Below are 24,370 nucleotides of genomic sequence, written 5' to 3' on the forward strand. Positions count from 1 at the left end.
GATTACGGAAATGCACCTGAGCTGACACATTCCAATGACAAGTACAAACTAGTGTGTAATAGGTTAAGTTATTAGGATTCAGGGTTCTGGTGCGATTTAGGTGCCACCGTATTTTTAGTTTTTTTTTTGATGAAATCGATGTCAGATTGTTTATTTCTTACTTTTACCAAAATAAGGGAACAACTCATATTTTCACGTTATTTCCTTTCTTATGGCATTCTCCATACTAAACATAAATGACAATAATTGAACATTTTGTTTGGTGCTTAACAACCTTAGCAACGTTGTCAAACAAAACTGCTTTTCTGTTCAAAATTAGTAATGCCATTCTAATAATTGTTTATTAATTTCTTAAAATGGAAGTTTTCCATATTTGTTCTCTTTTTGGGATCTTAATAATTATTGCTACATATATGAGTCGGCCACTATGGTTAGCACTAGTTTAGCCATGCATCTTTTTCAATACATTTACAGAAAATAAATATTGCCGCTTGTACTAATCGGACACTAAGGTTAGCATTGTCAAGAGTAATTATAGATAGTAAAGTGTCACTTTGTATGTAAAAACTAAAAATACTTATATATATATAATTTACTAATCTATACGCTATTTAACGATTAGACCCTTCATGTTAAACGTCTTATATCGTTTTCTAGTTCGTTCAGTTTGACAACGTTGCACATTTCTAGTAGTAAAGGGGAGGAATTTTTCCTAGACTCAATGTTGCCAGGTCTATCGTTAAAACGGTATATCTACCGTTTTCCTGTTTTTTCTATACAGGGTGGTCCAGTTTTAAATGTCAATAATTCACAAATCGATAGCTCATCAAAAAATAAGTTGACATGCATTATGTCATTTTCCTGAATAACGCTTCCTAAGGAAGAAACAGACCTCCAAAGTTCAGTTTTAAAAATCGTTTTTTTTGCTACAACTGTCAGACTGTTGGACCAAATTTGATCAAATTTGGAACAAGAACACTGAAAATAGTCAAAAAACAGGATTTTTTGAGTTATGTTTACTGGCGTTCAATTTTTTAAATTATAGGTAGTGTAAAACTGATAATTCAATTCAAACTTTTTTTGTTTTTATTCAATTAAACACTGGTAACAGTCCAAATTTTCGGACTAATTTAATAACTCTAAAAATTAATGTTTAAAACTAATAGCGAAGCATTTAATGCCAAAATTGCTTACTTTCATCAATGGAGAGTCTGAAACATGAAAATGGCAAGAGACAAAGCATGAAATGGCAAGTTTAAGCCTATAGAAAATGTAAAAATAGTTTTTTTAAGTCTGCTATATCAAAAACTTGGTGAAGATAACCCTAAAACTCGATTTTCCAAACTGAAAGCAGTTTTAAAGCCCTAAAAATAGTCCAGAGTTCTAAGGAGTTCTAAGAAAATGAAAAGCAAAGTAAAAAAAAACTTGAAAAGTTACTCTTCAAGTCAAATTTCATGAAAATAATGTCAATATCCTGTATTTAAGGCTATTTTAAAAAATAAAATATTGAAATGTATTTTCAAATTCTGATAACTTACTTCAAATGCAAAATTTAAGCTTTTGATGTCACTTTTTATTGGTTCAGAGTCACTTTTTCAACTTATCTGAAAACTATAACGACTGACTACAAAGACAATTTTTAAGCCTCTCAAGTAAATTTTCACCGTTTCAAAGTAAATTTACTGGTTTCTAAGTCAATTTTCAAAAGTAAAGTCTTTAAATTTGTCTGGAAACTATGAAAACTGGCTACAACGACATTTTTTAAGCTTCTTAAGTAAATTTTCACCGTTTTCAAGACAATTTTTGGTTTCATGTTGGGTTGGGTTGGTTTTGGGTCTTTGAACGTAATAACTCAATTATTTCGTAAACGAAGTTTCAAATCATAATTTTATAAGATACTTACTTTGTCAAATTGAACAAGTAAAGTAAAAAAAAAACTGAAATTTTTGAAAAATATCCAGTGACGTAGAAAATAAGGCAGAAAAATGAAAACCATCTTTCTGTAATCATACCACTGGACAGTTTCGACAAACGTCATTAACATCACATAATGAGTATTAATTTCATATGTATGCTCCAGTGGTCTGACAGTTATTACAAGAAACCTATTTTTTAAACTAGGGCAACAATTATGGACTGTATTTTACTTGGGAAGCATTTTTCAGGAAAATGACATAATGTATGTTAACTTATTTTTTGATGGGCTTTCGAATGGTGAATTATTGACATTTAAAACTGGACCACCCTGTATAATCTACAGTTTTTAATTACGTTATTGCCATTATGTTGGTTGTGAAACTTTTTATATTCTTTTTCAGTTTATTAAATAGGAAATTTAATAAGGATTCTAAAAATGTGCTTAAAACAGTCATTTCTTACTCCAAATTATTCTCGAAAACCACGTGATGTCTGTCACTATTGTCATAATTGTCAAAATTTGTCTAGAATTTGCAAGAATTACATTTTAACACAGTTTTCGAAACGATTTTCTGAGATTTAACAGTTATTTTGACAATTGTCACTTCATAGTCTAGCTAAATAGTCTTCTGAAATCACGTGACAACTGTCACTCACGTCAAAACCGTCAAACCATGCTCAAAAGTTGCAAAAATCCGGGTTTAGAAACGTTATCTTGTAGTATTTGATATAAAACGTGTTTCTGAGATTTATGACAGTTATTTTGCCAATTATTACCTGACCGTCTAACTAAATAGTGTTCTACAATCACGTGACAACTGTCACTAACGTCAAAACTGTCAAACCACGCTCAAAAATTGCAAAAATCAGGATTTAGAAACGTTTGCTTGCAGTATTTGATATAAAACGTATGTGTCACATTATCATGTGACCGTCTAGCTAAATATTTGTTCTACAATCACGTGAAATCAGGGTTTAGAAACTTTTTTTCTTGTAGTATTCGATATGAAGAGTGTTTTTGAGATTTATGATTTTTGATAATGGTCACGTACCTGCCTAGCTAAATTATCCTTTAAAACGACGTGATATCTGTCACTAAGGTCAAAACTTAAAAAACAATTATTAACGAAAAAAACTGTATTTTTCAAGTCCGGTTTTTATAGCAAGAATCAATGATTAAAATTTTGTGAATAAATATGTTGATCTACAGTTTTTTGATTGATTATTCTACCGCCATTAAATATTTTGACTTGGCACCACTGCCTAAACTTGGTGTAACCTGACCACTTTCAAAGCGTTTTTTTTACGATTCTTTTCCCAAAAAAACAGCTTAATCCACCCTTTGTTTTGGGTAGAACTAAGTTAAATAAACAATCTGACATCAATTTCATAAAAAAAACAAAAATACGGTGGCACCTACTGCCACCACCACAACACAATGTTACACTTGTACCGATGTAAAAAAACTAATAGTCCAAATGAGATAGACACGCTCAAAGTAAGATACTGATGTTGTTTTACTGCTCTTTTGTCAAATATTCTATTATCCGTTAATATACCAGAAAAAACCTTTTTATGACTGTATAGCCGTAGTATACAAGTAGTAGTGCGGGGGGATCTAAATAGGCCTGGCGTAAGGCCGTTTTCCTTAAGCTTAAAATTCTAAAGGGGTTAAAATTCTAAGGTTAGGATCGCCAGTTCCCAGAAAGACGCATTCATATCTGCCTTTTAGAAATATGTAAAATTTTGAATAAATTTACAACATCCTGTAAATGTACTGTAATCCTGACAGCTACTATATTTTTTTGCATGCCTTTTAATCTACCATTGCAATGGTAGATTAAATTTAATTTGCAATGGTAGATTAAAAAGCATTAGATACTTCGACCGAAAAAGTAGAATTCCAAAAATATTTGTTCTAAGAAACAAAGTTTGTTTAAGGTATGTTATATTAGGATTCAAAAAATAAAGTCATAAGTTTTTGATAATATAATGAAGAAAACAAAATACCATAGATTGTTTACAAATGTCAAGGTTTCTTTTTATTTTACACTTTATATTACCTTATCTGAACTGTTGGCTAATTGAATATACTAATTACTGTATTATTTCCTTTAGCAGTTTATTATACATCCATAAAAAACGCCCTTATTTAAGTTGAAATAAAATAAGAATTTAAAATCTAAATGACAAATTGTTATTATGGTCCATTTTTGCTTAATACTGCTTGTGAATTAGTTGAAGCAAATTTAAACCAAAATGACATCTCTTGTTTTTGTCTTTATTAAAGCTTTTTGGTGATTTTTAAAGTATCAAAAACCTGAATTTCCTTGTTTATTGAGGAAAAAATGTCAATACAGGGTATACCAGATAGGAGGCAATTTCAATGAGGATTCTAGTCTGCCTCAAAATAATCCGAGTTATTAAATGATTTAAGTCTGTACCGTTTTGATGATACAGAGAAAAAACCGGAAAATTACATTTTTGACTAAACTTTTGATTTGACATCTCGTCAGTAATAATAGTAATAAAACATGTATTACAATTTAATATGCTTTAAAATAAATATCGAAGCAAAGTTCATGTAAAATGGGTGATCTAATAAATCAAAAAATATTTGTTCAAATGTTAATTCTTTAAAACAAAATGACTATATTATTGCACTAAATTATAAATTTTTAGAAAGTATTCAATTCCCAAAAAAAAATCTACTTAAATGTTTGTAAATTGTTTTCAAGGGTATTTGATACTTACATCACGTTAACCCACATTTTTGCTCAGTATGTAAATCTTAAGGATTTTAGAGGCAAGGTTCGGTTCATCAGGAACGAAGCTAACATTAGGTGCGAAGCGTCACAGTGTACATACATTGTGAATATTTCCTAAAAACTACCTAAGGTTGTTGGTTCATATTGGCTTGAAACAAACCGTTCGCTCGATGGGATTTCCGAGAAGCATTAAAAAGGATAGCAAGGAAAAATCGAACATAATTACATTCAATTATTTTACATTAGTAAAAACATGCTTAATTTTTGATTGATTTACCGAGTTACAAGTCCGTAAGTTAATTAAAATAATTTGTGTACTTTCGGTCATAAAAGAACACTTTCTATAACTCAACTCTATCCTTCAAAAATTTCTAGATTGGCCACTTCATGGATTCAGTAACTAAATACCTATTCATAAAATTCTTTACTAGTGGACCAAAAATTAATTACAATGCAAGAGAAGAAATCTTCTTCTTTTTATCAAAGGCAGAACCGTTGATCTATTAAGCCACTTAAGTACCGTACTACAAGGTGAAACAAAAAGGTAAAGAGATATCGTCAAAGACAATAGGAACATCAGAAGGCGGTCATTAGCCTAATAAGGTACAGGCCATTGTTTTTGGGCGGCCCGACAGTGTCTCAAATTGTGTAAAGGATCGCACGATTATACACACATACATATATGATGTGTGGGAATGATGATCCAACTTTAGAAATTTGAGGTTAGTTCATACCAGAAAACAAACAGCATAAAAGCAGGAGGAGTTAAAAATGTGAGCACCGTAACCGCTGAATCACTGGTTTCAATTGATCCAAAGCGAGGCTAAGTAGCCCGAGGTGTTCAACCCACACCCGAATTTTTAATCACTTTTGAAAAGGAAAAAATAGTGGAAAATCTGCATCGAGACCGCAACAAGCATTTAACTACGTTATTAAGGACTGCGATCGCATTGACCGTGTGGGATGATCTATAGAAACTTCTAGAAAGAATCCCGTCTATGCATACGCGTCGAGGAAGATTTACGGCATCATGCAGATTTGCTTCCTTTTATCCCGTAATTAAACCGCTAACGGTATTCGTTTGTTTCTATGTTGTGCGAAAGAAGTTTTAACAGGATCACGTGGATGAAAATGGTCTGAGGTGTTATACAATATATCGTCGACTGTCAAATCCCAAGTGGAATTACAGTGGGTTGGTTTCGTGTTTGGCCTTCAGCTTCAGGAAATAACACCAACTTGTCATCAGATGTTTCATTGTCTTAGTTTTTGCCAAAGTGTTAAAATCTACTTTCGCAGAACCGGAAGAGCATCACTGCCAACCAAACCAAATAAATCTCATTGGTCAAGTTTCGAATTTTGTTTCTAGGTAATTAATAAAGTATTACATTCCTTAATAATGATATTGACGGTTTTTAAAAACCGGGTATTCTTTTTATTGAAATAAGTTAAAAGAGATAAAATAGGAATGTTTTACAATTACATATTTCCATTTAAAATTAGTTATTCTATTAATGAAAGATTTAAACTAATTAAAACTTCGTATTTAAAAAGTAACAATCAGGTGAGAGCAACTCAGAGACAATGTCGGGAAGGTATTGAAGAAGGATAATTTCATCGTTAAATACCATATTTAAAACCAATAGAAGAGTCGAAGAAACAGAAGACGCCAGTATTCTTTGGCTGAGAATGCGGCCTGAGATAGATAGGTCAAGCAAGACTACTGCTTTTTACCCTCCCACCGCTGTAGACCAAAAGGATAGGTCTGGAAGAGGAAGTCTCTACAAGTCCAGGAATTTTTTCTGTCGGGAAGTTACCAGAGTTGCATCGGCGTCCTCTGTCCTCGGAGAAGGATGCCCCCGCTGACAGAGGAGCTCTTCTGGCGCTCTTCTTCGTCAGCTCGTCCATCTCTGGTGGTCCTGGCAAACTATAGGATGTCCAAACAGCCGGCTTTCGTTCGTCTGTTTTTACATACTAAAGTTTTGGGGAGTTGGGGTCTGGTGAGTGGAGGATGGTTTTTTCCCTTTTGCGTAGGCAAAGCGGGGGAAAGTGCCAGGGGTGCAATCAGAGCCCAGTTACCACCGGAATAATTGCGGAAAGGTTCTACCCAGATTTTATAAATACAATTCTCGCCACCCGGCGGGAAATTGTGGTCCTCTTCTTGGCTGGTTGGTCCTGAATTGTCATCTATCTGAAACAGAAAGAAAAACTTATTAACAATTACCCGTTATCCAATAACTGGTATCGGGGGCGTTTGTGGGGTGTTTCTAGCTCCGGGTCGTAGTTTACTGCTTCTCGCAGTAACTGATTTTCGCTGCTTTTCACTTTTTGGAATATCTTCACTGCGCTCTGTTTGATTCCGTTGCGGTGGCGAACTTCAAATCTCGCTGGATGTCCACGTTTCTGACGTACCATGGGGCGTCCACCGCTGTACTGAGCGCAAAACAGAAGAATTATGGGCACAAGGACAAGGAGGAAAGAAAAAATCTGCACTACTTTCTCTTAAAATTTTTTTAAATCAAAAACTTCTTCACTTATTACATTATTTTTATTTCAAATTTTTAGAAATTTAATACGAGGGCTTTGAAAGTTTACTTAGTTTTATGTTTAAAAAATTTTATTTATTTTATAACGTTAAGTGTATAAGTTAGATTAACCTTGGCTTTTTAAAAACACCAAATTTTAGTCGCCATTTTGTCACTGAGTTTCAAATTAGCGCATTTTTGACAGTTTTCAAGACATGACACGTCAAATTTTGGTCAAGTTTTAAGTAAACAATGTTTTGTGCGACTGTTGCTGCTGATGCTTTCAGATATCTCTTCAAATGAGGTTAGAGTTAAATAAAAACACAAACTGAAATTTTCACGTTTTTCGGATATCTTCGGACGTATTAGGAAAATCCAATTTTTTCAAGCAGCATTTGGTTCAAGTTTACACTGCGCAACTTTGCCCTAATTTAAACTCTCGTATCTCTTCTAATTTCAGAGATCCTAATGCTGGTCATCCTATTAAAAAAAATATATTCCTCTTTAAGTCCATTTATCATTCATGCTGGGCATTTCTTCCTATATGTGCTTAATCAACAATAACAAAAAAATCCACGAGGAAATGAATTTTTGATAGTCGACTCGTTAAGCTTCCTAATCCTCCATCATTCCACCGTTTAACTGGTATTTTTACGTGAAATCAAGCGCAACAGCTTCAATCACACATTTAAAACGTCAAGCATTGTATAGCCGAAAGCGGAAACTATCCGCTATTATCTGCAACCGATAATAATTGTGTATTTATAGCCGGCAATAATCCCCAAGAGATATGGAACTCCCATTTGACCACATGTGGGCATTTAATAATACAAACGTCAAACGCAACTGCTCTTAAGCCTTGGAGTAGGGCACATTTGTACATCGGCCACAATTCGCCGTATATGCCATCGAACTTACGGAAGTAGCCATGTTCTTTGGATAATCTATTGCATTCGAGAGGGTAATTTTGAGAAAGGGTTCGACCGCACGCTTCTGTGCTACTTTCTTTTCGAAAGTTCCTTCCAAATTTGATTTATTTCTTTTCGTCTCACCGCACCAAAAAGGTTTGTTAGGAAAATGCACTATTTGCAACTAAGTTGAAAATACCATTGTTCTACGACTGTTTAATAATGCGTTTATTATTCACTAGTTTTGAATAAATCGTAATGGAGTCATTACAGTGTGGGGTACGAAGCCAAAAATGCCATGGTACTGTCAAAAGACAGTATTTTTTTGGAATTTTTGGAATTTATGCAGCCTGTCTAAGGGAAAAAATTGACGAATAGAAATGTATGATGTTATTTTCTACTCTCTACTTTGTTTTTTAATAACTGAACCGGAAACGTACATTTTCAGTTTACTTGTGCGTAAAGAAATGTGTATTTGACTCGTCTCAACGAACTTTAGAACATATTCACATTTGCTTTATCCTTACTTTTAACAGTCTACTTAGGACCTCCGTGTAAATAGCTAATTACGCATAGTTTTCCGTTACGTAATGACTTTCTTTACGCACAGTTGTAAAACTAACTGGCCTAATCCTGGAGAAAATTGATCTCGTATTTCCGTTTCTTGCTTTATCAGAGTATATTAGCTGGAGATTATCGCGTAATGCGGTGTTCATGAAGTTTTAAGTAAATACCAGTTCGTCTAGAGTCTGGAATATCATCTGCTTTTGTTCTTAGTAACTGTAATGTCACCATAAATAATTATTTTAAGAACAACACTAATACGATAACATGTTGTTTTGAAATCTTTTTATTTCATTTTTTTTCTTTAGTAGCATAAGTCTCATGATTAGTACAAATATGATGTTAATACGTTGAAAATATACTTCTGTAATAAAAAAATAGTCTTAATTATAGGAGTTGCAAAAACAGGACTTTGCCCGACCTCTGAGACATTTTACGCACTCATGGAATTACACACTCGTCGCTACGTAACTTTTTCCATCTCGTGCGTAAAATGCTTCTTACAGCACTAGTTCATTAATATAGTATTAATAATACTCAAAACCACACGGATTGTTTTTTTCTCCTAACCAACATTTACATACTAATTTTCTACCCTAAAATTAATTAATCTTCAATACAACAACCCTTTAACCTATAAATTTACCATTCGCCGTATCGGTTAAATAATATGTTATTAGAATGGCATTAAATTCCATGTGCTGACAACGAAATCAATAGGAGAAATAATGGCACGATACATTCGGGTTTGATTAAAATTGTTTGCATGACGATCCATATGAATTAAAAACGAGGAACGTTTGTTCCGGTTGATAGTCTCCCACGAAGACGACATAGGGGCGTAATTACAATGCAAAGGAATACGACACGGCTAATAACAAGAGGTGTTATTTTTTTCCTAAAACAATTTATTTATTTATATTTAAATACAATTTTTTTTTATAAAATGCTTATTTACATTACTAGTGTGATATGAGCATTTTGAGAGCCACGAGTAGGAAATGTTGTCACAAGGTATTAGACCGAGTTCGAGTGATTGAACAAGCACATTAATTTACCATACCACAGTACAGGTTACAAGTCAAATAAATCTGACAAATGCTAAAAAGAAACTAAAAATAAAATTAAAATAAAATGTTAAATTATGCTCTGGGGCTCTGCTGGAAGACCAAGACCATCAAAATTGCTTTTTTGTGAAGAGCTTGAAATAGAAGAAAATTATAAAAGTTCTGTTTTTGCTCTCTGATGTAGTATTTAATTTGATTTCTTTGAGTTATGTCAAACTCTATAAACGTAAAGGTCAGTTCCCTTGAACGCAAAAATATACTAAATCAAATCATACTATAAAGATCAAAGTGGTATGTGAGATATTGGCGTAAAAGTGGTGTGGCAAGATACCATAACAGCAAGGTAAACCATAAAATAATCCAGTAAATAATCTATATGTGTAGCAACAAAAACGTATGCGAGAACCATTTCAAGATTAATGCATAATTGTCAATCATGTGGCGAACAAATTGCGGCCTTTCAATTTCTACATTACGAGTATGAGAGTGCAGTTTAGTTGGAACGTTGCCACATAATAAAGAGCACCCAGTTTGTCGGAAAAATGCCGTTGGAGTGAAATGGACTGTAATTATAAAAATTAGGACCCTGCGAGAAAATGGAACACCATATGATTAGTTTATAAACTATTATCATCAAATTTGAAATAGTGTCAGAAAAGTGAAGTTCTCCCATGAGAGTTTTTATTGTTGGTTTAACACGCATTACGTGCATGAATTGACTTGTTTACCGATGTCCTATGTATAACTGAATCGCCAACTTAACGAAATAATACCCGTGAAATTAAAAATTAATTATCATCTTGAAATCAATCGATACGAGTGAATAAAAACCTAACCATCCTCGATTGGAGATCGGACACAATGAAATATTCCAATTAAAAATGAAAATTCGCAGAATTTAGCCCAATTTCCCACGCCTAGTTCGTTAAGTGTTTCTCACTTGTTCGCATGCAAATCCGCAATTAATTGCATGGTACTGCAAAACAATTGTCCAGGTTAAACACTGTAACGGACCTGTTTTAAGGATTGTTTTGATTTTAGAAAGAAGCGAGCCAATTCTGCATAGTTAATGCCAATTTTCCGTTCAGATTTTGTGGAGTAGGATTATTGTTAATTGCCATCGTATACGGCACATTACTAACTACTCATTTCCTGCTAGGAGTTTGTTTTTGTTTAGAACAAGACTACAACTGAATTTGAATTGCTCTAGAAACAAACGAAAAACTAGTTTAACTAATAGTTTAAGAAAAAGATTATTTTAACACAGAAATAGGACAATTTCAGAGATGTATTATTATATTATTAAGTCATGTATGGCTACTGATTAATAAGTAGAGTCGAGTAATTTTATAGAGAGCAATTCTGTGTCCAAAATTACCAGAAACCTCTAAAGCTAGAAAAAAACAAAAGAAAAACGCTATTGAGAACCTTCTAAAAAGTGCCAGAGGCTCTACAAATGTCTTAAATCTTCCCAGACATGTTTTAAATTGTCAGAGGCCTCTAAAACCAACTTGAAAGTTCCATAGACCTTTAAATGCTATTGAGAACCTTCTAAAAAGTGCCAGAGACCTCTACAAGTATCTTAAACCTTCCAAAGTTGTTTTAAATTATCAGAACCCTCTAAGACCGTTTCGAATGTGCCATAGACCTCTAAATGCTATTGAGAACCTTCAGAAAAGTTCTAGAGCCTGATAAAACTGTCTTAAAATTTTCTAGAACTGTTTTAAATTGCCAGAGGCTTCTAAGACCATTTTGAAAGTTCCATAGACCTCTAAATGCTAATAAGAACCTTCTGAAAAGTTCTAGAGCTCTCTATAACTGTCTTAAAATTTCCCAGAACTGTTTTAAATTGCCAGAGGCTTCTAGGACCATGTTGACAATTCCTTAGACCTCTCAATGCTATTGAGAATCTTCTGGAAAGTTCTAGAGCTCTTTACAACTGTTTTAAAACTTGCCAGAATTGTTTTAAATTGGCAGAGGCTTCTAGGACAATTTTAAAAGTTCCATAGACCCCTATAACTGTTTTAAGTTGCCAGAGGTTTCTAGGAGTAATTTTAAAATTCCATAGACCTCTAAATGCTATTCAGAACCTTCTGGAAAGTTTTAGAGCTCCCTACAACTGTCTTGAAAATTCCCCCCTTGAAGTGTTTGAATTACCAGAGGCTTCTGGGACCATTTTGAAAGTTCCATAGACCTCTAAATGCTATTGAGAACCTTCTGAAAGATTCCAAAGTTCTCTACAACAGTCCTAAAATATTACAGAACGGTTTTAAATTGACAGAGGCTTCTAGGACCGTTTTGAAAGTTTCATAGACTTCTAAATACTTTTGAGAAGCATTTGAAAGCTTCTAGAGCTCTTTACAACTATCTTAAATCTCTCTGGGGCTAATTCGAAAGTTCCATACACCTTTAAATGCTATTGGAAACATTTTAAAAAGTGCCAAGAGCCTCTAGGACAATTTTGAAAGTTCCATAGACCTCTCAACGCTATTGAGAACCTTCTGAAAAGTTCCAGAGCCTTCTACAACTGATTTAAAACTTGCCAGAACTGTTTTGAATTGACAGAGGCCTCTAGGACCATTTTTAAAGTTCCATAAACCTCTAGAACTGTTTTAAATTGCCAGAGGTTTCTAGGACTAATTTTAAAATTCCATTTACCTTCAAATGCTATTCAGAACCTTCTGGAAAGTTTCAGAGCTCCCTACAACTGTCTTAAAAATTCCCAGAAATGTTTGAATTACCAGACCCTTCTAGGGCCATTTTGAAAGTTCGATAGACCTCTAAATGCTATTGAGAACCTTCTGAAAACTTCCAAAGCTCTCTACAGCAGTCCTAAAATTTTGCAGAACGGTTTTAAGTTGCCAGAGGCTTCTAGGACCATTTTGAAAGTTCCTTAGACCCTGCCTTAAGTTATAACCAAAAATCATTTTAACAATATCACATTTAATCATCGACGTACATTTTTTGCTGGTGATTGTGATGCAACAGTTCACTGAACAGACTATAACAATATCGTTCAGTTGAAAAGAAAAGAATGTATAGACAATTGACACTCTGTATTTGATATAAAACTAGAGGCTAATGTTATTTTTGGCCGAGGTCATACAAAGCGTTAGAGCTATGGCCCAATTCCTGCAACGATTTATAACAGCTCAACGGTCATCCCCGAAGGATTTGAATGGCACGTTTGTGAAACAAAGGCAAGTGCAGTCGGTACATGTGAGATTTTTAATGGCATTTGAAACAATGACGGGAGGAGCCCATATTCCACCACCGTTTCACGAACAATATGACTTGGGCAGGATCGAACCGTAGAGGAAGATAATATAACCGTCGGCAATTTTGTTGGTGCAGGTATGCAAATCGTAGAGCAAAGAAAAACTCGAAACGGTTTATCAACAAAACGCCCTCTTTAGGACACGGTTAAACTTCCACGTGAAACACTCGAACTGGACTTAGGTCGCAATATTGCTCTCCGTTCTATCGGCATTTCCGCAATTGCCGGGGCATACTTACAAAACTATGTTCCGTAAACTGGTCTTCGGATAACTAGACGTAGAAAAACCGCACCTGAACCGGCTAGCCTCAAGTGACATTTAAATTAGAGTCCGACCCTGAGTGCGATCTTGGCAGACGGCAAAGTAACATTAACTAATTTTACCAAATGACAAAGCGAAATAGCTCAACGGTATTTGGTTTTCGAAGATGTGGTTCGGGTATCGATATTTTGTTTAGAGTTCGATGTTTACGTCCTAGACGATAATAATAACAATGATTTCTCAAAAGTATTCCATGTCAGCGATATACAGAAAAGAGTCTTTAATTCGATATTTCTGCTTCAATGTCGTGCAATGCTGCTTTCATTCATTTTTCTTCTTTCCTCATTCATACTTTACATTTTTTTTAATATTCCGTTTTTTCAGATGCTCCTTCGTTTCGTGAAACAGTTTCTCTTCTTCTTGATTTTGTTTTTCTTCTGTCATCTTTCTCTTTTTCTTCCTCGAAATTTAATATCTCGGCATCAATTTGCACGATGTCGTTTATGCTGCTTTCACTCGTTTTTCTACTTTTCTTATTCATACTTTTTTTTTCAAAACTAAATACTTTAGCAAAAACGTTTTTTTTTTTAATTCATGAAATGAAAAGTATTATAATAAACTCATTTTCTAATAAATTTCATGCTCTATAAGATTGCATTTAAATGTTTTGTCCTTAAGCGCACTAAAGTGCCAAAGTGCTAATTTTCAGATAGTTTGATTTTCAAGTGAGCGTAGCTCCGTTATTTAAGGAGCTATCAAAAAGTGTTATTGAAGAATGTTGTAGCAAAATGCATGCCCTACAAGATTACATTTAGGTTAGGTTAGGTTATTTAGGTGTTTTGTCCTTCAGGTCCTCTTCAAGGAGTTACAGACCAAAAAGCGGGAGAAAATGCACCAAAGTTCAATCCAAAGTCGATGATGGTATCTAAAATACAAAACGTCGGAGCTGAAAACAAAAATTTTCTTGAAAAGCGTGAAAAAGTGCCTCCAAAACTGATTTTTCAAAATAATGAATAATAAAGTGAAAAAAATAAATAAAACAGAAATTTGACTTTTTTGGTTTTGGTCTGATATCTCAGGATGTAATATTTTTTTAAAATTTTTCTTTGACCAAATTATTGAACAATAAAATGCGCAAGTTTGCCTCCATTTAACTAAAGCTCTGTCAGCTATAGTATCTGAGATGCAAAAAGCATTTTTCATTTTGTCCATCCAATTTAAAATCTGATTTTTCAATTGCTAATCGATTGTTGTTCTTCAACATGTAATCCTTTTCAATGTGACAAATGTGACTAAAAACGAATCACGGGTTACATTCATAACTACGTAAACAGAAACTCAATTATTATTATTGATCTGACCTGATTATGTCAATTGGATTTTGCTTAGGTTATCTTCGATAAAACCTATTTTTTGAGTTTGGCTGTTTCTTCGTATTGGGCTTTTTTAAATTAGTCCCATACATAAAATATGAATTTATCTAGTAATCGATTATTAAACTTGTGGTTTAGGTGAAGCCAGTAGGAATTTCTTAACTGAAAGAAGTTCATTAACGACGATTCAATCGATTTTCACTTTTTCGATCTCTCTTTTTTCACTGAACAATGGACAAAAAAGTGAGGTTATACAATAATTTTCGGTTTAGATAAAAAACATGTTACCGAAAGTATTCACAGAAGCAACGGTCATTGCGTTAGTTCCGGCCAGTTTGATAACATAAAGATTTTAAACTTTATCATGCAAATTTTTAGAAGATTATTTTGTTTATTAGTGGTTTACCAGGTGATTCAGTGAAGTAGTTTTTAATTTTATTATCAAAGTGCATCTTTTTTATTCCTATTTTTACTGGTTGCTTTGATTTTTCAGTTACCATCACTTATTAGAGCTGGCAAAACCATAAAATTTTGCAATACCCAGTACGAATCCAAGTACAAAGCAGCAACCGACTAATTACAGGTATTGGCTTTAATCTCTAAATCTAAAATGTGTGATAACCAAGCAGTAGTTTACGGTTTTTTTTCAAGTCATAACATCAGGCTTTTCTTCTTCCAGTAACCAGAAAGCGAGGAACATAAGCAATCTAATTACTCTAAAACCATATCCGTAAGCGATACGTTTCTCTTAAATTCACATGGATGGCTAAATGGTGGTCTTAATAACGAATCGAGTCGTACCCGAGTACGTTAATAGTACCGATAAATAATCGATGTTGCATCCTGAGGTCATTATCATTTGTAAGCTGGAAAACGTACAACTTCATTAATTAGAAAGAATAAACTACTATCCTCGCTCAATATTGCTAAGTCCAGACAAAAGTAATCGGTTTTTTTTCTCGACACGATTACCATCATACAAAAAATCGATTTCCTTACTATGTCCACTGAATTCTTTATTTTCGGCATAATCAATTAAACCATTTGGTAAATTAATGTCTCGTTTATTATTAAAAATCATTTGACTCGAATCAAACCGTTACAGATTTGACTATAATCGTAGAATAGCAATTACCTTGGAATAATATGTACGGTTGTAAAAAATGTATCTTATTTGTGGTTTCAGTTATAATTAAAAATCGTATTTTTCAATTATAATGCATAAAATTTGTTATTGATCCCGTCCTTGCATTGCGGTAATTAGATGCTGCGACGTTTGACTGAGAAGAACAAAGAGTGCCATACTTTGTGTTTGTCATAAGTTTAAATCGATTTTTTTTACAGTTATTACTACTGTTTTTTGTCCTCATTGATGTTTTAATCTCTAAAATTATTGGTGATTTCGTTGTTTTTTTTTTCTTTCTAATATTGCCGTACAATGAAAATATTTTACTCTCCAGATTTGATCTCTTTGGTTTAACAGACCTTGTATCTGTTATAATTAAGGCCTAGGTTGGATTTTAGGACATCCGGTACAATGTATTCCATTTAAAACGTAACCACCCTGTTGAATTAAGAGCAAATGAACCAAACAAGTTTAATAACAAATAAAGTGTTTCAGATTAAACCGACCTATACAGGGTGTACAAAGATGCAAGACATAGAACAATATAAGAAAAAGTATACCACATAGAGAAGTTTTGAAAATTTGGCAACATTTTGATGTCAATGTTACATAGTTTTAAATTTTGCTTTAAACTACTACTTTTGTTTAAGAAACTCGCGTCTCTATGTAACGACTATTTTGAAAAAATCTAAATTGCGCCAAAATATGTATGTACAAGGCTGTAACGTTAAATTTGAAGTATTTATACGATTTTGAATCTAAAATTGCGCAATTAGGTGACCAGTCAGTGACACTATATTATACAGTGTGGAACAGCCAAATGGAATAAATTCGATAACGAATAAATGAGAGCGTGTTGGGAAAAACGCTTGGACACGTCGATTTGTATTTTTAGATGCGCATTTATTAAAAAAAATAAAAATTATATAGGGTGTGTCATGTGACAGTGGCCGATACCAACTTTCTTATTTTAAATACAACCCCCTGTATATTATAATTTTTTTGGATTCTTCAGAAAATTCTAGACATAATTCATGTACAATGTCCCATACCTATCTTCAACTGTTTCGGAAATATTAAGTGTTTTCAGATGTATTACTAAAATTAATATTAAAAAAAGAAAATTATTTTATTTCACAAATAATGTAAAAAAAAAACAAAAAAACATTAATTTCAATGTAAGAGATGTTCAAAATGTTCGTGAAAATAAGTATTGAGTGTAATGTAGCGAATTTGTGAAATAAAATAATTTTCTTTTTTTAATGTTAATTGTTGTAATACATCTGAAAACACTTAATATTTCCGAAACAGTTGAAGATAGGTATGGGACATTGTACATGAATTATGTCTAGAATTTTCTGAAGAATCCAAAAAACTAATAATATACAGGGGGTTGTATTTAAAATAAGAAAGTTAGTATCGGCCACTGTCACATGACACACCCTATATAATTTTTATTTTTTTTTAATAAATGCGCATCTCAAAATACAAATCGACATGTCCAAGCGTTTTTCCCAACACGCTCTCATTTATTCGTTATCGAATTTATTCCATTTGGCTGTTCCACACTGTATAAAAAAATTCACGAGTTTGGTTTGTGATAATTTTGAAAAAATAAGGTAAAACTCGATAAGGTTTCAATGATGCCAAAAATCAAGGCTATATACAGGGTGATTCCAAAGTTGGTGCTTTCCTTTCACCTACGAATAGGGCTTCAAAAAATAAGCTTTTTTTCCTTTGACGCTTTTTCGAAATATGAACAATAACGAAGATACAGGGTGTCAAAATTTTACTGAAAAAAAACAAAATAAAAAATAACTTAAATTTAATTTTAACTAACTACAGGTTATTCTTTATCAACAGACATAAACATAAACTAAAAGATTTCAGCCGCCTTTGGACTAAGTTTTAGTAATTTGACATTTTAAATTAAAACAGCATTTAATTTTAGGCATGCATTAAGATGGTTTTTATTTTTTTACTCGAAAGCGGTGCATCGTAGGAAAAAATAATAAAAGGGGTTTTATTTTTAGAATTGAACAAGGAATTCAATAATAAATTTTATGTTGAAAAAAAAATTCTGATGTAAATATAGTTAACTCGACACATTTTAAAAAGTTTGAAATTTTTGACAAAAATACTCACTAAATACACTAGTTAACCTATAATATAATTCACATAAAGTTTCTTAGTAAATATAGTGGCTTGTTTTAACTAGAACATATTGTATGATTTATTATTATCAGTATATTATTTAACATTATAATATAAATTTTCTTAGGTTTAATTAAAATTTTGTATGTTTATTTTAGTCTACAATAATTTTAGGACACCCTAAAGATAATTGAGAAAGCCGGTTAAATACCAAATTCAAATGGTAACTGAGTGAAACAGGTTGAAAATGGAAGTTGATGTTACTTATTTCTTTGTATTTTACAACTTCGGACACTCTGTATAACTTAAAAACTCCAGGTCCAGGTAAAACTCAACAGTCTTTGACAAGTCAAAAAATCTGAAGTTTTGAAGTGTTCTCCTTTATAAAACCATCCAAATTTCTCTTATGATAAATGGTTCATCCTTGGTCAAATCCCAGATAGATAAGATGCAAAATAAGTTTTAAACGCCTTTTCAAAAAATTTTAAACGTTGACAGTAATTTTTTCCATATTAATATATGTCAAAGATTAGATTGCAGTGACGTCAAAAAAACCTTTAATACTATACAACTCTCTGTTTTAATTAGTTATGTAACCACGCACATAAAACTGGTTTGATTTACTTTGCAAGCATTGTGGGCGGCTCACTAAATTTATTTTTCCATCATCGTTTTGCAAAATTAATAATATTATTATAATTGGGATGTACACTAGAACCAATACAATGTAGACATTTCCTAACCTAATCAAAAACGTCATTTACTTAATATCGTTCACAAACTTTAGTAAAAAAGTGCTTTTTTTGTGAAAAAAGTCTTGTTTTATATACAACAACAAAATTTATTCATTTCTTAATCAAGAATATAAATGTTTTGCAAACAGAAGTGTGTGTATGTCTGTGTAGGTTTAGGTGACTTAACTCACTAGAGATTTTCCAATTTTAACAAATGTCAAATTAAAAAATGTACCACACCTGTATATTATAAATTAGTGTTTTCTGTGTTATGTTATATAATCTTCCCACCAAGGCGTTAGAAGGTTTTCTTTGTATGAAGACCGATGTTAAGTCAGTGGTATTGTGTTGTGATGACTAGGTTAATGTTATTTTCAACTTAGTTGAAAATAGTGCAAAATTCCACTTTTCCAACAAACCTTTTTGGTGTGATTAGACGAATCTCCCAACCAACAAAAAAAAACATTTTAAATACTCACATATTTACTCAAAACCAAATGTATTGCATATGCCATCTCTTTGCAGAAGTCTCATGTTACAGTCGTAAAAGAGACATAAAGTATATGAGATATTTTTTTCTGGACCTGTTATTGATACTTTCTCTATTCTAATACCACATTCCTGGATCACACAACGTATTAAATACTACGTTTCCATGCAAATTAAAAACGTTTTGAGTTCTGAATTTTGCCTTGTAAACCCGTTTTCAATTCGGTTTCAATCTTATTTCACATCAAGGTCGATTCGCCGATTTTTGAGATCGTATCAGGATTGAAATAGCATGAAAACACCTTAAAAATGAAAACGATTTTGAAATCGGGAAAATACGTCACCATTGTGTATTGTCAACGTGTAAATGTCATTTTTCACTTCTTTAAGTTAGAGAACATAACTAAAAATTTTTCATTTTATCATTTGAATTGTTTCTAATTTCATTAATTGTTGTTACTAATAAAGTAAGCAATAATTACATTTTATCTTATCATGGCTACCAGAAATGTTGCTGGACAAAGAAGTAAAACTTCTACTGGAAATTTTCCAAACACAAAACATCAATCGGTATTTTGGTACCAAGAAGTATAAAAATGGAGAAATTTACCAATTGGTTTATGAGGAATTAGTAGAGAAAGGTGTAACTACTAAGAACGTTTTGCAAATTAAAAATAAATGGAAAGCTTTGAAGTGCATGTAATATAAAGTAAAGCGTTAAAATGGGACAAGTGGGTCCGTTCAGAGTGTAACTATTTTGCCATGCTTGATGAAATATTGAGTGCCAGACCATAATCCAGTTTGTGGGGTGGACACTCTTGACGAATATGAAGAAAGAAGTGCATCGGAACTCAAATGACACATCTCCATCGTTTCTGCGTTTTGTCAAAAGCTCAATCTAGTTTCAAAATGGAACTGAAAACAATTTGAAAATTAGCATGGAAACTCTAACAAATTTCAATTTTGAGATCGTTTTAAAAACGTCTTCAATTGCATAGAAACGTACTAAAAATAAATTCTTATGTTAGAAATTAAAATAATCTGGATGCGATGATTATTTCCGGGTTCACCATTACACAACATGGTCACTGAACTGATCGTCACGACAACTAGAGCGGCCTTTAAAATTATCCTCTTGCAAAATGAAATGCAACCCGATCAATTAACCATTTAAAATTGCAGTAGGTAATGATCATCATCGGATGAGCCGGCTTATTACGTTTCGGAATCTTGGAAGCCGCCAAAACAATCGCAATATGCAAATCTCAATCGTAACCGAAGATTAAATCCTTAAAGACTATGACATTGCTGCTTTCCAAACATCGCAAAAATTAGACTTTAACTACCGCAAATAATAATAATATTTTAATCATGCTGTTCGATTGTTAGTGACCGGGGAGTTAAAAACAAAGGGAATATCAGATCCATAATCATACCGGCAGCTTTGTGTTGCGTTGAGCACGACTTGCGGAAAACATTTTTTCAATGCAGGTTAATTAATCAACCAATAAAAGATTGATTTGTGCTTTACTACGGCAGATAAGATATTAATTACAGGTTGAAAACCGGTTGCGGCCGCCTCTCTTTGATATCCGCTGCTTTTTTTTCTGAACAGGTGGTTTATTGTATACTTACATCGGAACTTTAATATTGGGAGCCGATCGCATTAGTTTTATTTAGTATATGTTTTATACAAGATGTCAGAAATTCGTGTCTAAGTATAGAAATTTCGCAAACGGTAAGAGGAGTTGGTTAAATTATGGCAAATTTTGAGTATAATAATATCCCAAAAATATTGACTATTTCCAGAGATATCCGAAATAAACCAAATTTTTGAAAATTACTTTCGAATAAAATGACACAATTTCTCTTCAACGTGGCAGTATTATATTAGAGATCCAACATTTCGGTTTCCAGTTACCATCATCAACTTCATTTTCTTATAAACCATATTGGATTAATACATGAATAGAGCGTTTTTTTCTAATTATGGTGATGTATCAACAGTATGGTTCAATTTCGCAAAAATAAGAAAAATTATGTTTTTATTGTTAATGAACTATTTCAAATATTGCAGATAGTAATTAAGGGCAAGAACACCTTAATACAATTGTAGAGGACGAAATTTCCTGCAACTTTCCTTTTTTGGTACATTTCATAACTTTTTGTCTTCTACCTTCTTAAGAAGTCCCCTAATTTAGTTTTGTAGGTCACGTGAACATTTTGTCACTTCAAAACGGAATTTGAAGGTCACGTGATGTGACGGTTTTTACAGTGAAAATGGTCCTGTGACGTGTCTCGTGACTGTTTTAAAGGTCAAAATATTGTTCGAATTCTAAGTTTAAACTAATGTTTTTAGTGTTTTTTGAAATTTAAATAGATATTTTTTTGAAAACACGTGACCGTTTTTCTGTTTAAATTGATGTTTTTCAAACTCGCGTGACTCCTTTCGCAGTAAAAATGGGCACGTGACAATCATCAAATTTATTTTTAGTTTTAAACTGATTCACTGAGTTATGTGACTATTTTTAAGGTTAAAATGTGATCCTTAACGTCACGTGACAGTTTTTGGGCTTGGACTGATACTTTTTAATTTTCGTGTGACTCTTTTCTTTAACTTCAAAACGGTCACGTGAATGTCAATTATTTGCTTAAATTTACTAGAATTACTGAAAATATTTAAAAAAGTTTTTAATTAAAATTTGACTTCAAAACTTGTCATGCCAATTTTATTGTTGATTAAAATTTACTTGAACTACCTTTCTGAAAATATTCCAGAAGTTTTCCGATTAATGACTAATTTCTAAGCTTCTATGGGTTTTACAATTGTCATTTCAGTAGCCTTAGCTGGTTGTCTGGTGACTAACTGGTGTTTAAAAAAAATGACCGTTTTTCTGTTTAAATTGATGTTTTTCAAACTCACGTGACTCTTTTCACAGTAAAAATGAATACATGACAATCATCAATTTTTTTTTAGTTTTAAACTGATTCACTAAATTATGTGACTATTTTTAAGGTTAAAATGTGATCCTTAACGTCACGTGACAGTTTTTACGTTTAGACTGATGTTTTTTAAGTCACGTGACTCTTTTTAATGTGAAAATGGTAGCGTGAGTATGTGCAATCATAAAATTTAATTTTAAGTCGTGTGACTCTTTTCTTTAACGTCAAAACGGATTCTGAGTGGTCACGTAAATGTCAATTAATTTGCTTAAATTTAATAGAATAACCTTTACTAAAAATATTTTAAAAATTTTCTAAGTTTCTACAGGTTTTACGATTGTCATTTTATTAACCTAACAGCCGGTACTTTCACCTCCGAATAAATTTATTCAGAGATTAGCTATAGAAATGACAGAACTGACCAATAGTAGCGACTGATTTCACGGTTTCCATCGAAACTATCTTTGGAATAAAATTATTCTTAAGTGGAAGTACCGGCCCTTAATTTACTAGAATAACCGTCTGGTGACTGTAAATGTCAAAATATTGTTCCAATGGTCACGTGACCCTTTCTAAGTTTAAACTAATGTTTTTAAAGTCACGTAACTCCTCTTAAGACAAAAACGTTTACCTGACTATTTTCAATCATAAAATTTACTTTTAACGTCAAAACGAATCCTGAAGATCACTGGAACATATTAAATGTCAAAATATTATTGAATGGTCACGTGAGTGTTTCCAAATTTAAATAGATATTTTTTTGAAATCACGTGACTCTTTTAAGATTAAAAATGGAACTCATAATGTTACGTGACCGTTTTTCTGTTGAAATTGATGTTTTTCAAACTCACGTGACGTCTTTTCACAGTGATAATGGGCACGTGACAATCATCAAATTTATTTTTAGTTTTAAACTGATTCTCTAAATTATGTGACTATTTTTAAGGTTAAAATGTGATCCTTAATGTCCGGTGACAGTTTTTAAGTTTTGAATGATATTTTTCATAAATCATAAAATTCAAACATTACTTTTATTATTTTTATTATTGTTTTAATAAATTATTAGACTAGCATCTCTAAGAATTTATTTGTGTTTTACAAAATTTTTAATGTTGCCGTGTTCGTAAATGTTTGCAAAGTTGTGGAATTAGACAATTTAACAGCAAGAAAACAATGATCATCATTTATTACAGACGTAGAAATACATGAACAGGTCCGTAAAGGTGTGGTACCTTTATGGACGTAACACATGTCCTGGCAACAGTAATAATATAGATAAAGCCATATAATAATAATATATCAACATTGTTTCCATCCACGTGGGCGTTATTTGCATGTTAAAGGTTGTTTCAAATCCTCACATAAATATCGCTCTATTGTGTAACACACGGTTATTATTTTCGACAGCGTTTATCATTAATCATCGACTCACGTTGATAATGTGCTATACCATAACCTCTCGCTCTAAGTTGTTTCTAATGTCTCGAGTTCTCGTGATTATTCCAGGTGGGATATGTTAATCGATCATAGTTTTAATTAATTTTTATTGGAGCGTGTGGGCCTGACGTAACATACGTCGTAAACGTAACGCAGCAGAATTAAATAACCCAAACTGACGGATTGAAGTAATAAAAGTGAAGGAGCCCGCAAATTATGCATATTTAGTCTCGCGTGCCTCCCTGTGGGGAATTAAATTAAAGTGCGTCTGGAAAACATCAAAAATAATAAATTTTGCGTGCCCGAGGACGCCCAACATGCGTATATTCCGGAAACTGGATGGGCCATGTGTGTCTTCGCGTCTAGATAGCGGAACACTGTGGATAAATTTTCCGGGAAAACTCTGAAACATTTCGGCGGAATGGAGAACGTTTACGCCACCAACGGTCCTAAATTATGTTTTTTGGTGTCCAAAAAAAATACCATTTACATAGTAATATAGTCTTAACCTAACTAGTGTTTAGAAATTGAGAATCATTATAAATGCTTGTGTAGTGTCACGTCATGTGTGTGCGTGAATTGTCAAATGACCAAAATGTAAAATTCAGGTTGACCATACTTTTTAGAAAAAACATAACTTAACCTAACCTAACCTAGAGATGAGCCACAGGAAAAAGTTAATAAAAACCTTTTTTCTTTTTCTCAAAACAAACCGCCTTACTGTATAAGTGTGGTACCATATAGAAAGCATTTCCAGTAAAAGTTATCTATCAAACTACTATTATGCTATTTTTGTTGTTCACAATATTTGTGGATGGTGGATTAAAAT

The 24,370-nt window shown here is 32.7% G+C and overlaps 1 long non-coding RNA gene across 1 annotated transcript; it reads right to left on the bottom strand.

Annotated features, from left to right (window-relative positions):
- Positions 1-6,168: 6,168 nt before the first annotated feature.
- LOC145728862 (uncharacterized) lies at positions 6,169-13,403 on the bottom strand. The gene is made up of 2 exons (XR_014178184.1): positions 13,263-13,403; positions 6,169-6,873 (listed from the first exon to the last, which is right to left on the bottom strand). It is a non-coding gene; the product is annotated as an uncharacterized LOC145728862 (long non-coding RNA).
- Between the last annotated feature and the right edge of the window lie 10,967 nt (positions 13,404-24,370).

The sequence above is a fragment of the Ips typographus genome, linkage group LG1 (assembly GCF_016097725.1).
Source record: "Ips typographus isolate SLU linkage group LG1, UJ_Ityp_2.0, whole genome shotgun sequence".
Classification (NCBI taxonomy): Eukaryota; Metazoa; Arthropoda; class Insecta; order Coleoptera; family Curculionidae; genus Ips; species Ips typographus.